This window comes from Salvelinus alpinus, chromosome 7 (genome assembly GCF_045679555.1).
Source record: "Salvelinus alpinus chromosome 7, SLU_Salpinus.1, whole genome shotgun sequence".
In the NCBI taxonomy this organism is placed as follows: Eukaryota; Metazoa; Chordata; class Actinopteri; order Salmoniformes; family Salmonidae; genus Salvelinus; species Salvelinus alpinus.
This window is the reverse complement of record NC_092092.1, coordinates 31139395-31152977: the sequence shown is the minus strand read 5'-3', so window position 1 is coordinate 31152977 and position 13583 is coordinate 31139395.

Sequence of the window (13583 nt, the reverse complement as noted above, 5' to 3'; positions counted from 1 at the left end):
TCAGACGATTATTCTTCCGCCACCAAACTTTACAGTTGGCACTATACTTTCGGCCAGATTCGTCTGTCGGACTGCCAGATGGTGAAGCATGATTCATCACTCCAGAGAACGCGACATTGCAAGCTTTACACCCCTCCAGCTGACGCTTGGCATTGCACATGGTGATCTTAAGCTTGTGTGCGTCTGCTCAGCCATGGAAACCCATTTCATGAAGCTCCCAACTAACAGTTCTTTTGCTGAGGTTGCTTCCAGAGGCAGTTTGGAACTCGGTAGTAATTGTTGCAACCGAGGATAGATAATTATTATGCGCTACGGGCTTCAGGTCCTAAACGATATCATAACCTCCATCGATAAAAGACAGTACTGTGCAGCCGTATTCATCGATTGGCCAAGGCTTTCGACTCTGTCAATCACCACATTCCTATCGGCAGACTCAATAGCCTTGGATTCTCAAATGACTGCCTCACCTGGTTCACCAACTACTTTTCAGATAGAGTTCAGTGTGTCAAATCGGAGGGCCTGTTGTCTGGACCTTTGGCAGTTTCTATGGGGGTGCCACAGGGTTCAATTCTCGGGCCAACTCTTTTCTCTGTATATATCAATGATGTCACTCTTGCTGCTGGTAATTCTCTGATCCACCTCTACGCAGACGACACCATTCTCTATACATCTGGCCCTTCTTTGGACACTGTGTTAACAAACCTCCAAACGAGCTTCAATGCCATACAACACTCCTTCCGTGGCCTCCAACTGCTTTTAAATGCTAGTAAAACTAAATGCATGCTCTTCAACCGATTGCTGCCCGCACCCGCACGCCCGACTAGCATCACTACTCTGGACGGTTCTGACTTAGAATATGTGGACAACTACAAATACCTAGGTGTCTGGTTAGACTGTAAACTCTCCTTCCAGACTCACATCAAGCATACGAAATGCTTCAGTCTGGTTTTAGACCCCATCATAGCACTGAGACTGCACTTGTGAGGCTCTGCATCTGTCCTCGTGCTCCTAGACCTTAGTGCTGCTTTTGATACCATCGATCACCACATTCTTTTGGAGAGATTGGAAACCCAAATTGGTCTACACGGACAAGTTCTGGCCTGGTTTAGATCTTATCTGTCGGAAAGATATCAGTTTGTCTCTGTGAATGGTTTGTCCTCTGACAAATCAACTGTAAATTTTGGTGTTCCTCAAGGTTCCGTTTTAGGACCACTATTGTTTTCACTATATATTTTACCTCTTGGGGATGTCATTCGAAAACATAATGTTAACTTTCACTGCTATGCGGATGACAAACAGCTGTACATTTCAATGAAACATGGTGAAGCCCCAAAATTGCCCTTGCTAGAAGCCTGTGTTTCAGACATAAGGAAGGATGGCTGCAAACTTTCTACTTTTAAACTCGGACAAAACAGAGATGCTTGTTCTAGGTCCCAAGAAACAAAGAGATCTTCTATTGAATCTGACAATTAATCTTGATGGTTGTACAGTCATCTCAAATAAAACTGTGAAAGACCTCGGCGTTACTCTGGACCCTGATCTCTCTTTTGACGAACATATCAAGACTGTTTCAAGGACAGCTTTTTTCCATCTACGTAACATTGCAAAAATTTGAAACTTTCTGTCCAAAAATGATGCAGAAAAATTAATCCATGCTTTTGTTACTTCTAGGTTAGACTACTGCAATGTTCTACTTTCCGGCTACCCGGATAAAGCATTAAATACACTTCAGCTGGTGCTAAATACGGCTGCTAGAATCCTGACTAGAACCCCAAAATGTGATTATATTACTCCAGTGCTAGCCTCCCTACACTGGCTTCCTGTTAAGGCAAGGGCTGATTTCAAGGTTTTACTGCTAACCTACAAAGCATTACATGGGCTTGCTCCTACCTATCTTTCCGATTTGGTCATGCCGTACATACCTACACGTACGCTACGGTCACAAGACGCAGGCCTCCTAATTGTCCCTAGAATTTCTAAGCAAACAGCTGGAGGCAGGGCTTTCTCCTATAGAGCTCAATTTTTATGGAATGGTCTGCCTACCCATGTGAGAGACGCTTACTCGGTCTCAACCTTTAAGTCTTTACTGAAGACTCATCTCTTCAGTAGGTCATATGATTGAGTGTAGTCTGGCCCAGGAGTGAGAAGGTGAACGGAAAGGTTCTGGAGCAACGAACCGCCCTTGCTGTCTCTGCCTGGCCGGTTCCCCTCTCTCCACTGGGATTCTCTGCCTCTAACCCTATTACAGGGGCTGAGTCACTGGCTTACTGGTGCTCTTCCATGCCGTCCCTAGGAGGGGTGCGTCACTTGAGTGGGTTGAGTCACTAACGTGATCTTCCTGTCTGGGTTGGCGCCCCTCCTTGGGTTGTGCCGTGGCGGAGATCTTTGTGGTCTATACTCGGCCTTGTCTCAGGATGGTAAGTTGGTGGTTGAAGATATCCCTCTAGTGGTGTGGGGGCTGTGCTTTGGCAAAGTGGGTGGGGTTATATCCTGCATGTTTGGCCCTGTCCGGGGGTATCATCGGATGGGGCCACAGTGTCTCCTGACCCCTCCTGTCTCAGCCTCCAGTATTTATGCTGCAGTAGTTTATGTGTCGGGGGGCTAGGGTCAGTCTGTTATATCTGGAGTATTTCTCCTGTCTTATCCGGTGTCCTGTGTGAATTTAAGTATGCTCTCTCTAATTCTCGCTTTCTCTCTTTCTTTCTCTCGGAGGAGGACCTGAGCTCTAGGACCATGTCTCAGGACTACCTGGCATGATGGCTCCTTGCTGTCCCCAGTCCACCTGGCCGTGCTGCTGCTCCAGTTTCAACTGTTCTGCCTGCGGCTATGGAACCCTGACCTGTTCACCGGACGTGCTACCTGTCCCAGACCTGCTGTTTTCAACTCTCTAGAGACAGCAGGAGCGGTAGAGATACTCTTAATGATCGGCTATGAAAAGCCAACTGACATTTACTCCTGAGGTGCTGACTTGTTGGACCCTCGACAACTACTGTGATTATTATTATTTGACCATGCTGGTCATTTATGAACATTTGAACATCTTGGCCATGTTCTGTTATAATCTCCACCCGGCACAGACAGAAGAGGACTGGCCACCCCTCATAGCCTGGTTCCTCTCTAGGTTTCTTCCTAGGACCTGAGCTCTAGGACCATGTCTCAGGACTACCTGGCATGATGGCTCCTTGCTGTCCCCAGTCCACCTGGCCGTGCTGCTGCTCCAGTTTCAACTGTTCTGCCTGCGGCTATGGAACCCTGACCTGTTCACCGGACGTGCTACCTGTCCCAGACCTGCTGTTTTCAACTCTCTAGAGACAGCAGGAGCGGTAGAGATACTCTTAATGATCGGCTATGAAAAGCCAACTGACATTTACTCCTGAGGTGCTGACTTGTTGGACCCTCGACAACTACTGTGATTATTATTATTTGACCATGCTGGTCATTTATGAACATTTGAACATCTTGGCCATGTTCTGTTATAATCTCCACCCGGCACAGCCAGAAGAGGACTGGCCACCCCTCATAGCCTGGTTCCTCTCTAGGTTTCTTCCTAGGTTTTGGCCTTTCTAGGGAGTTTTTCCTAGCCGCTGTGCTTCTACACCTGCATTGCTTGCTGTTTGGGGTTTTAGGCTGGGTTTCTGTACAGCACTTTGAGATATCAGCTGATGTAAGAAGCGCTATATAAATACATTTGATTTGATTTGATCTCCAATCTAAAATTAAATCTAGAATCGGCCTCCTATTTCGCAACAAATCCTCCTTCATGCTGCCAAACATACCCTCGTAAAACTGACTATCCTACCGATCCTTGACTTCGGCGATGTCATTTACAAAATAGCCTCCAAAACTCTACTCAGCAAACTGGATGTAGTCTATCACAGTTCCATCCGTTTTGTTACCAAAGCCCCATATACTACCCACCACTGCAACCTGCATGCTCTCGTTGGCTGGCCCTCACTACATATTCGTCGCCAAACCCACTGGCTCCAGGTCATCTATAGGTCTTTGCTAGGTAAAGCCCCGTCTTATCTCAGCTCACTGGTCACCATAGCAACATGCGCTCCAGCAGGTTTATTTCACTCGTCATCCCCAAAGCCAACACTTCCTTTGGCCGCCAACACTTCCAGTTCTCTGCTGCCAATGACTGGAACGAATTGCAAAAATCACTGAAGCTGGAGTCTTATATCTCCCTCTCTAACTTTAAGCATCAGCTGTCAGAGCAGCTTACCGATCACTGTACCTGTACACAGCCAATCTGTAAATGGCACACCCAACTACCTCATCCCCATATTTTTATTTATCCTCTTGCTCTTTTGCACCCCAGTATCTCTACTTGCACATCATCTGCACATCTATCACTCCAGTGTTAATGCTAAATTGTAATTATTTCACCTCTATAGCCTATTTATTGCCTTACCTTTATTGCCCTACTCTTCTACATTTGCCACACTGTACATAGATTTTTCTATTGTGTTATTGACTGTATGTTTGTTTATGTGTAACTTTGTGTTGTTGTTTTTGTCGCACTGCTTTGCCGTATCTTGGCCAGGTCGCAGTTGTAAATGAGAACTTGTTCTCAACTGGCCTACCTGGTTAAATAAAGGTGAACTAAAAATACATTTTTAAAAACTTGGCGGTCCTGTTCTGTGGGCTTATATGGCCTACCACTTCGCGGCTGAGCCGTTGTTGCTCCTACTCATTTTCACTTCACAATAACAGCACTTACCAGGAAGATCTCTTTGACCGAGGCAGCTCTAGCAGGGCAGAAATCTGAAGAACTGACTTGTTGGAAAGGTGGCATCCCATGATGGTGCCACATTGAAAGTCACTGAGCTAAGGCTATTTATTATTATTAGTTATTATTATTATTATATATTTTTTTACCCCTATTTCTCCACAATTTCGTGGTATCCAGTTGGCAGTTACAGTCTTGTCCCATCACTGCAACTCCCGTACGGACTCGGGAGAGGTGAAGGTCGAGAGCCATGTGTCCTCCGAAACACAACCCAGCCGAGCTGCACTGCTTCTTGACACAATGCCCGCTTAACCCAGAAACCAGTGTTGGAGGAAACACCGTACACCTGGCGACCGTGTCAGCGCGCATTGCGCCTGGCCCGCCACAGGAGTTGCTAGAGCGCGATGGGACAAGAACATCCCTGATGGCCTACCCCGGACACCGCTGGGCCAATTGTGTGCCACCCCATGGGTCTCCCGGTCGTGGCCGGCTGCAACAGAGCAACAGATCAACAGAGCAACAGATCAACAGAGCAACAGATCTCGAGTGGCCCAGTGGTCTGTTTGTCTATGGCGATAGCATGGCTTTGTGATCAATTTTATACACCTGTCAGCAACAGGTGTGGTTTAAATAGCCAAATCCACTCATTTGAATGGGTGTCCACATACTTTTGGCCATGTTGTGTAGCAACCTACATGGTTAGCTAAATGTAATCTAATGAAGCTCAAAGTCTGTCTCTGGTGGATACTAATAATAATGCAGTTATGTCTGTCATACACTCGGGTTGCGGCTAGCATTCCTCTTTTTTTGGAAAAATGTCTTAATACTGTAGTGACCCTCAGGAGGTAGGGTGGGAAGACCCTGCCCCAACCTGGTAAAACCAGTCACTTTCATTGTTTATGCGGTTGTCATGGTAATAGAAGGGGGGCTGCACCTAGTTTTGGGGGCAATAATTAGTGGGGAGGGACCCATTTTCTCTCTCTGGTGTTTATCTCTCTGGGGAGATACCTCCTGCTGGACCGTGATTTATGGCTAGGCAATTCAGGCTAGGTTTGTTGTTTTGTGCAGCTCCCCATTACCCCGTCCAGTGTAACATTAAAACGTTATTTCCCTCTTGGTCGGTTTGTTGTTGAATCTAATGAAGTTAAAAGATCAGAAAACCCGCAAACGCCAGAATAGAATTGAATCGCCACCTGTCAGTCACTGGCAATAGCTAGCTAGCGAACTAGCTATTTGCAACCGAATAGATCGTCATTTGGCAGCAAGCGCGTTTAAAGCTCAAAATAATCAATATTCTCTTATTGATCGTGATGATAAGCTTACCTCCAAATGAATAATGCAATACAAGCCAATGCGCTTTTCATCTCACACCTATGTCTAAATTGTTTACATTTGTTTTATTAATAATTTTGACAGTAACCATACTTTTTTATTTCCACACGTAGCAAGTCAAGTGTTTGTGTTGTCCAATCTACATGGTTAGTAGGTGAGTCAGACAGACAGTATCGTTTTCAAGAATCTAATTAGGCTTTCTCTCAGTTAGGTGAATCAGGTCAGACTAGGATTGAGAGTGAGCTCACTGCCCGGGCCTGGCACTGGCCTTGTTCCAACTGCTCGGCATCTGACCGCAAGGCGCTACAGACGGTAGTGCGTACGGCCCAGTGCATCACTGGGGCCGAACTCCCTGCACTCCAGGATCTCTATACCAGGAAGTGTCAGAGGAAGGGCCAAAAAATTGTCAAAGACTTAAGCCACCCAAGTCATTCTCTCTGCTACCGCACAGCAACGGTACAAGGTTATAACATTTACAGAAAATATAAAGGCGCTTTCTCACAGATCCCCTGTTTTGACTTCAGTAACTCACACATCTCTCAGACCATTTCTTTATAAGAGGCAGAGACTAGAAAAGACTGTGGAACAATATTAAACCTTATAATGCATATATACAGTATATTGTTCATCTGTAGTCTAGGACCCTATAAATGTAGTGGGGGAGGGGTCTTATAGCCCTTACCCTTCTATTAATACAACATAAGCATAATCAATTATTATAATACGTCAAACATTTGGTGCAGCCCCTATCATGACCCCAAGTTGACCGCATCAATATTCCTGTAAAGATTAGAGAGTATCTCATGTTAAATACTGTTGAAGTAATATGGCTACAGGTTCATCTGCCTCACCTAAAGCCCATTCTGGTGGGAAGCTGCTATAGACCAGCAAGTGCTAACAGTAAGTATCTGGATAACATGTGTGAAATGTTTGATAATGAATGTGATATCAATAGAGAGGTGTATATTCTGGGTGATTTAAATATTGACTGGCTTTCATCAAGCTGCCCACTCAAGAAAAAGCTTCAAACTGTAACCAGTGCCTGCAACCTGGTTCAGGTTATCAGTCAACCTACCAGGGTAGTTACAAACAGCCCAGGAATGAAATGATCAACATGTATTGATCACATCTTTACTAATGCTGCAGAAATTAGCTTGAAAGCAGTATCCAGATCCATCGGATGTAGTGATCACAATATAGTAGCCATATCAAGGAAAACCAAAGTTCCAAAGGCTGGGCCTAATATAGTGTATAAGAGGTCATACAAGAAGTTTTGTGGTGATTCCTATGTTATTGATGTAAATAATATCTATTGGTCCGTGGTGTGTAATGAGCAAACAGACACTGCACTTGTCACATTTATGAAATTACTTATTCCAGTTGCTAATAAGCATTCACCCATTAACAAAATGACTGTAAAAACTGTTATTTCCCTGTGGATTGATTAGGAATTGAAAAAGTGTATGGTTGAGAGGGATGAAGCACAAAGAATGACAAATAAGTCTGGCTGCACAACCGATTGGCAAACTTATTGCAAATTGACAAATCATGTGACTAAACTGAACAAAACAAAAAGAAGAACTACACTATGAAACAAAGATAAATGAAATAAAGAATGATGGTAAAAAGCTTTGGAGTAACTTAAATGAAATTCTGGGAAAAAAGGCACACTCAGCTCCATCATTCATTGAATCAGATGGCTCATTCATCACAAAACCAACTAATATTGCCAACTACTTAAATGATTTTGTTCATTGGTAAGATTAGCAAATTTAGGCATGACATGCCGGCAACAACTGCTTACACTGCACATCCAAGTATGTCTGACCAGATTATGAAAGACAAGTATTGTCATTTTAAATTGCGTAAAGTGAGTGTGGAAGAGGTGAAAACAATGACAAGCCACCGCGGTCTGACAACTTGGATGGATAATTACTGAGGATAATAGCGGACGATATTGCCGCTCCTATTTGTCATATCTTCAATTTAAGCCTACCAGAATGTGTGCCCCCAGGCTTGGAGGGAAGCAAAAGTCATTCCTCTACCTAAGAATAGTAAAGCCCCCTTTACTGGCTCAAATAGCCAACCAATCAGCCTGTTACCAACCCAGTACAGTAAACAGACTTTCAGCACACTTATAGGGAAGGACATTCAACAAGCACAGCACTTCCAGAAATGACTGATGATTGGCTGAGAGAAATTGATGATAAAAAGATTATGGGGGCTGTTTTGTTAGACTTCAGTCTGACTTTTGACATTATCAATCATAGTCTGTTGCTGGAAAAACATATGTGTTATGGCTTTACACCCCATGCTATATTGTGGATAAAGAGTTACCTGTCTAACAGAACACAGAGGTTGTTCTTTAATGGAAGCCTCTCCAACATAATCCAGGTAGAATCAGGAATTGATTCTTGATTTATAGAAGCCTTCCCACTATATTATTGATATGTCAAGTTATCAATTAAAAGTTTATGGAAAATGCACCTTTCCTCGTGAAAAAGTGTATTAAATATTCTACAGCTTTAATGTCATCAATCAAATCAAACTTGATTTATATAGAACATTTCTTACATCAAATGCATTTCTTGGTTTTCAAAGTCATGTATGGAAAGGCATGTGGCATTTAACATCCTTCCTTTTAGCAGGTCTCTATAGGTGACCAGGGAATTCTCTCTAACACATGCGAATGCCTCCATGGAGCTCATAAGTGTAGCCACGCAGCCTATTTTGGCGGTTCACAATATCAGCAGTATGGTGGAGGAAGCAAGCCGTGCCCGACCAGGTACACTCAGTGGAGGACCTGTACCCAGCCGAAGAGCCCACAGAGGAGTGGTTAAGGAACTGTCTCTGGGGAAGGTTCAGTGGATTGGCATGACTCCTTGAACCTGAGCCAGAACAACCACTACCCTCCCTGTCATCCCTGTCTGTAGCGGACATTATTAAAAAACAAGTGCAATTGTCTGGCATGGCGCTGCGGATGGAGCAGCAGGAGGCTATATGGCAGGCAACAGTTGGACAGCGCACCAGCCCCAACTGGCACAACATTAGGAGAGGGAGGTTGACTGCCAGCAATTATGGAGCAATGGTTAGGGCCAAGCTCATTTCTCCCTCGCTGCTAAAAAGGGTCCTCAGATCAGTCAATGGATGGGGTGTTGTCTGTAAAGTGGGGCACAGATAACGAAGAGGAGGGCATCAAGGCATTCAAAATGGCTACAGGGATGGATGTACAGGAGTCAGGGCTTTGGGTCACTGGGTCTGGGATCTTGGGTGTCTCAACAGATGGTCTGGTTGGCACCACAGCAGTGGTGGAAGTCAAGTGTCCCTATGCTGCAAGGGTCCTTGCCATTGAATAGGCAGTGAAGTCAAAGGATTTCTATATCAAGGAGGGAGGGTATTACTGCCTCTGTGAAGACCATCCTTACTGGCACCAGGTCAGCTCCTAATCACTGGAAGGGACACCTTCTTCATTGTGTGGACCACCAAAACCTCCATCACCATCCCAATCCAGTGTGTTGACCTCTGACAGACTCATATCGCTTCTCTGGTCAGTACCTATTTTCAGGGAAGCCAATGGTAGCGCGCAGTTGCGTCCCCGATGTGTCTGTCTTCACTTGTAGCCTGTGAGAAAGACACGATCACATGGTGGAGAGTGATGTGAGTGAGCAGTGATTCAGAGTGCTCAGCACTCAGGGAGAAGGACACAACGGCCACTGGCCGTAAAAGGCATAGATTTTTTTAGGGTGCATTTCGGCCACACAAATTCTAGGCATTATCAAGTGCTTGTTAAACTGTGAACGAGTGACTGCTGTAGTGTGTACAGCCTGCGCAAAAAAACTAAGCGGAGCTCATGCCTTTCAAGTGACTTTTTTCAAATCATCATTAGAGTCGCATCATGCAGCCTTACAATGTATTAAACATCTAAACATACAGCCCAATGTTTGTAGAGCTACTAAAGTTATATTAATGATTCTAAATTAAGTAAAAAATAGGAATGCCTATTTCTTTGTTAACCACTCAACACAGAATAGCCGTATGTGGGCACTCCCTCAAATCGTTTGGAGAAAATATCCTTTCAGCTTTGTTCAATTGTATTCTTCATACTATTAAATAATGCCACAGAATTCTAATTCTAGTGTAGCCCACAGCCATTTGGCATAGCCAGATAAGGACCTAACAACTCAGAGTATGCTACTATGTTCTTCTGAAATAGACTACATTTTCTTCATATTTTATTTTTATTTTTTTATTTCACCTTTATTTAACCAGGTAGGCAAGTTGAGAACACGTTCTCATTTACAATTGCGACCTGGCCAAGATAAAGCAAAGCAGTTCGACACATACAACAACACAGAGTTACACATGGAGTAAAACTAACATACCGTCAATAATACAGTAGAAAAATAAGTCTATATACAATGTGAGTAAATGAGGTGAGATAAGGGAGGTAAAGGCAAAAAAAAGGCCATGGTGGCGAAGTAAATACAATATAGCAAGTAAAACACTGGAATGGTAGATTTGCAGTGGAAGAATGTGCAAAGTAGAGATAGAAATAATGGGGTGCAAAATAAATAAATAAATAAATAAATACAGTAGGGGGAGAGGTAGTTGTTAAGGCTAAATTATAGATGGGCTATGTACAGGTGCAGTAATCTGTGAGCTGCTCTGACAGCTGGTGCTTAAAGCTAGTGAGGGAGATAAGTGTTTCCATTTTCAGAGATTTTTGTAGTTCATTCCAGTCATTGGCAGCAGAGAACTGGAACGAGCGTCGGCCAAAGGAAGAATTGGTTTTGGGGGTGACCAGAGAGATATACCTGCTGGAGCGCGTGCTACAGGTGCTGCTATGGTGACCAGTGAGCTGAGATAAGGGGGGACTTTACGTAGCAGGGTCTTGTAGATGACCTGGAGCCAGTGGGTTTGGCGACGGGTAAGAATTGAACCCTGTGGCACCCCCATAGAGACTGCCAGAGGCCCGGACAACAGGCCCTCCGATTTGACACACTGAACTCTATCAGAGAAGTAGTTGGTGAACCAGGCGAGGCAATCATTTGAGAAACCAAGGCTATCGAGTCTGCCGATGAGGATGTGGTGATTGACAGAGTCGAAAGTCTTGGCCAGGTCAATGAATACGGCTGCACAGTATTGTTTCTTATCGATGGCGGTTAAGATATCGTTTAGGACCTTGAGCGTGGCTGAGGTGCACCCATGACCAGCTCTGAAACCAGAGAAGGTATGGTGGGATTCGAAATGGTCGGTAATCTGTTTGCTGACTTGGCTTTCGAAGACCTTAGAAAGGCAGGGTAGGATAGATATAGGTCTGTAGCAGTTTGGGTCAAGAGTGTCCCCCCCTTTGAAGAGGGGGATGACCGCAGCTGCTTTCCAATCTTTGGGAATCTCAGACGACACAAAAGAGAGGTTGAACAGGCTAGTAATAGCGGTTGCAACAATTTCGGCAGATCATTTTAGAAATAAAGGGTCCAGATTGTCTAGCCCGGCTGATTTGTAGGGGTCCAAATTTTGCAGCTCTTTCAGAACATCAGCTGACTGGATTTGGGAGAAGGAGAAATGGGGAAGGCTTGGGTGAGTTGCTGTGGGGGGTGCAGTGCTGTTGACCGGGGTAGGGGTAGCCAGGTGGAAAGCATAGCCAGCCGTAGAAAAATGCTTATTGAAATTCTCAATTATAGTGGATTTATCGGTGGTGACAGTGTTTCCTGTCCTCAGCGCAGTGGGCAGCTGGGAGGAGGTGTTCTTATTCTCCATGGACTTTACAGTGTCCCAGAACTTTTTTGAGTTTGTGTTGCAGGAAGCAAATTTCTGCTTGAAAAAGCTAGCCTTGGCTTTTCTAACTGCCTGTGTATATTGGTTTCTAGCTTCCCTGAAAAGTTGCATATCACGGGGGCTGTTCGATGCTAATATCATGCTTCTTTAGACCTGTCTAATATAAATCATGGATTTATTGTGAAGGTGTAGGCTATATTACATGGATTTATTAGACTTTTTAAAATGTAGATGTTCCAAAGGTCTGCATCAGTGGCTTGTGTAGCCAGGAGATGCTAAATGTGTTTATGTTAATTAACAGTAAATTACTGTGACCGCCACAGCCCTAGATGCATCTACAAATTCAATGTTTTACACAATATTGTATCATATTTGATGAGTTATTGGCTTGTCCGTCCACAGAGGCAATGTGCTGTAGTCTCTACAACTGGACGCTCGGATCACACTGGCCTAAGATGTCCATGCACTGGATGGTCTGAGGGATGCACTCCTGTTGGACTGATAAACAAAACATTTGGTCAGTGGTAGGTCTTTTTCAATGCTGTATCATCATCTTTATCTGGACAGAAAACACATTGATTATCATAACATAAGCACACATTGGAGAATGTGGCAAGTGGTCCCTCAACACCCAATCCTCATGCCTCATTGTTTGTTCTTGTTCCCCATTCAACAGTCTGGCCTTTCCTCTTCTGCCATGGTGGATGAGCTTCCTTTCCTAGTAAATACATGGCCATTTCTTTTTCCCACCGGAAAACGGCAGCTGCAGACACGGTCTGCCCATCTGAAAGAAAAAAAAAAGAAAAATTACTTTTACTAGCTAGCTAAGTTGATTCCTAAAATGGTAACATGTACAGTATATTAAAATACAATAACCCACAGACTTGTAGTGACCAAAAAAGTGTTAAATCAAAATATATTTTGTATTTGAGATTATTCAAAGTAGCCACCCTTTGACTTGATGACAGCTTTGCACACTCTTGGCATTCTCTCAACATATTTTAGACGAATCTAAAATATGTTGAACACTTTTTTGATTACTACACGATTCCATATTGTTATTTCATAGTTTTGATGTCTTCACTATTATTAAGCAATTTAGAAAATAGTAAAAATAAAGAAAAACCCTTGAATGAGTAGGTGTGTCCAAACGTTTGACTGGTACTGTATACTACTGTATTTCTGATTCTGATTCTCAAGAGGAAAGTTAAAACCCTCAGCCGTGAGGTCACTGAGGAGGACCAACAGTGATAAGGGAGGTTGTATGAAAGGGACTGACATGCAGGGATGGAACATAACATTTTGGGCACTGTCCAGCAGACCAAGATTTCTACTAGCCCGGGTAACATTCAAGTCCTAAATCTGTGGCATGTGAAAATGTCACTGCTATGTCAGTCTAGTTTGGCAGATTGTCTACTAGCCCAGTGTGAAAAGTACTGGACTCGGGCTAGCTTAATCCATCCCTGCTGACATGTATAAATCTTCTTTGGGATAGGGGGGCGCTGTTTTCACTTTGGGAAAAAATCGTGCCCAATTTAAACGGCCTCGTACTCTATTCTAGATCGTACAATATGCATATTATTATTACTATTGGATAGAAAACACTCTCAAGTTTCTAAAACCGTTTGAATTATATCTGTGAGTAAAACAGAACTCATTTTGCAGCAAACTTCCTGTCAGGAAGTGAAAAATCTGAAATCGAGGCTCTGTTCCAGGGCCTTCCTATTCATTTGCTTGAAAT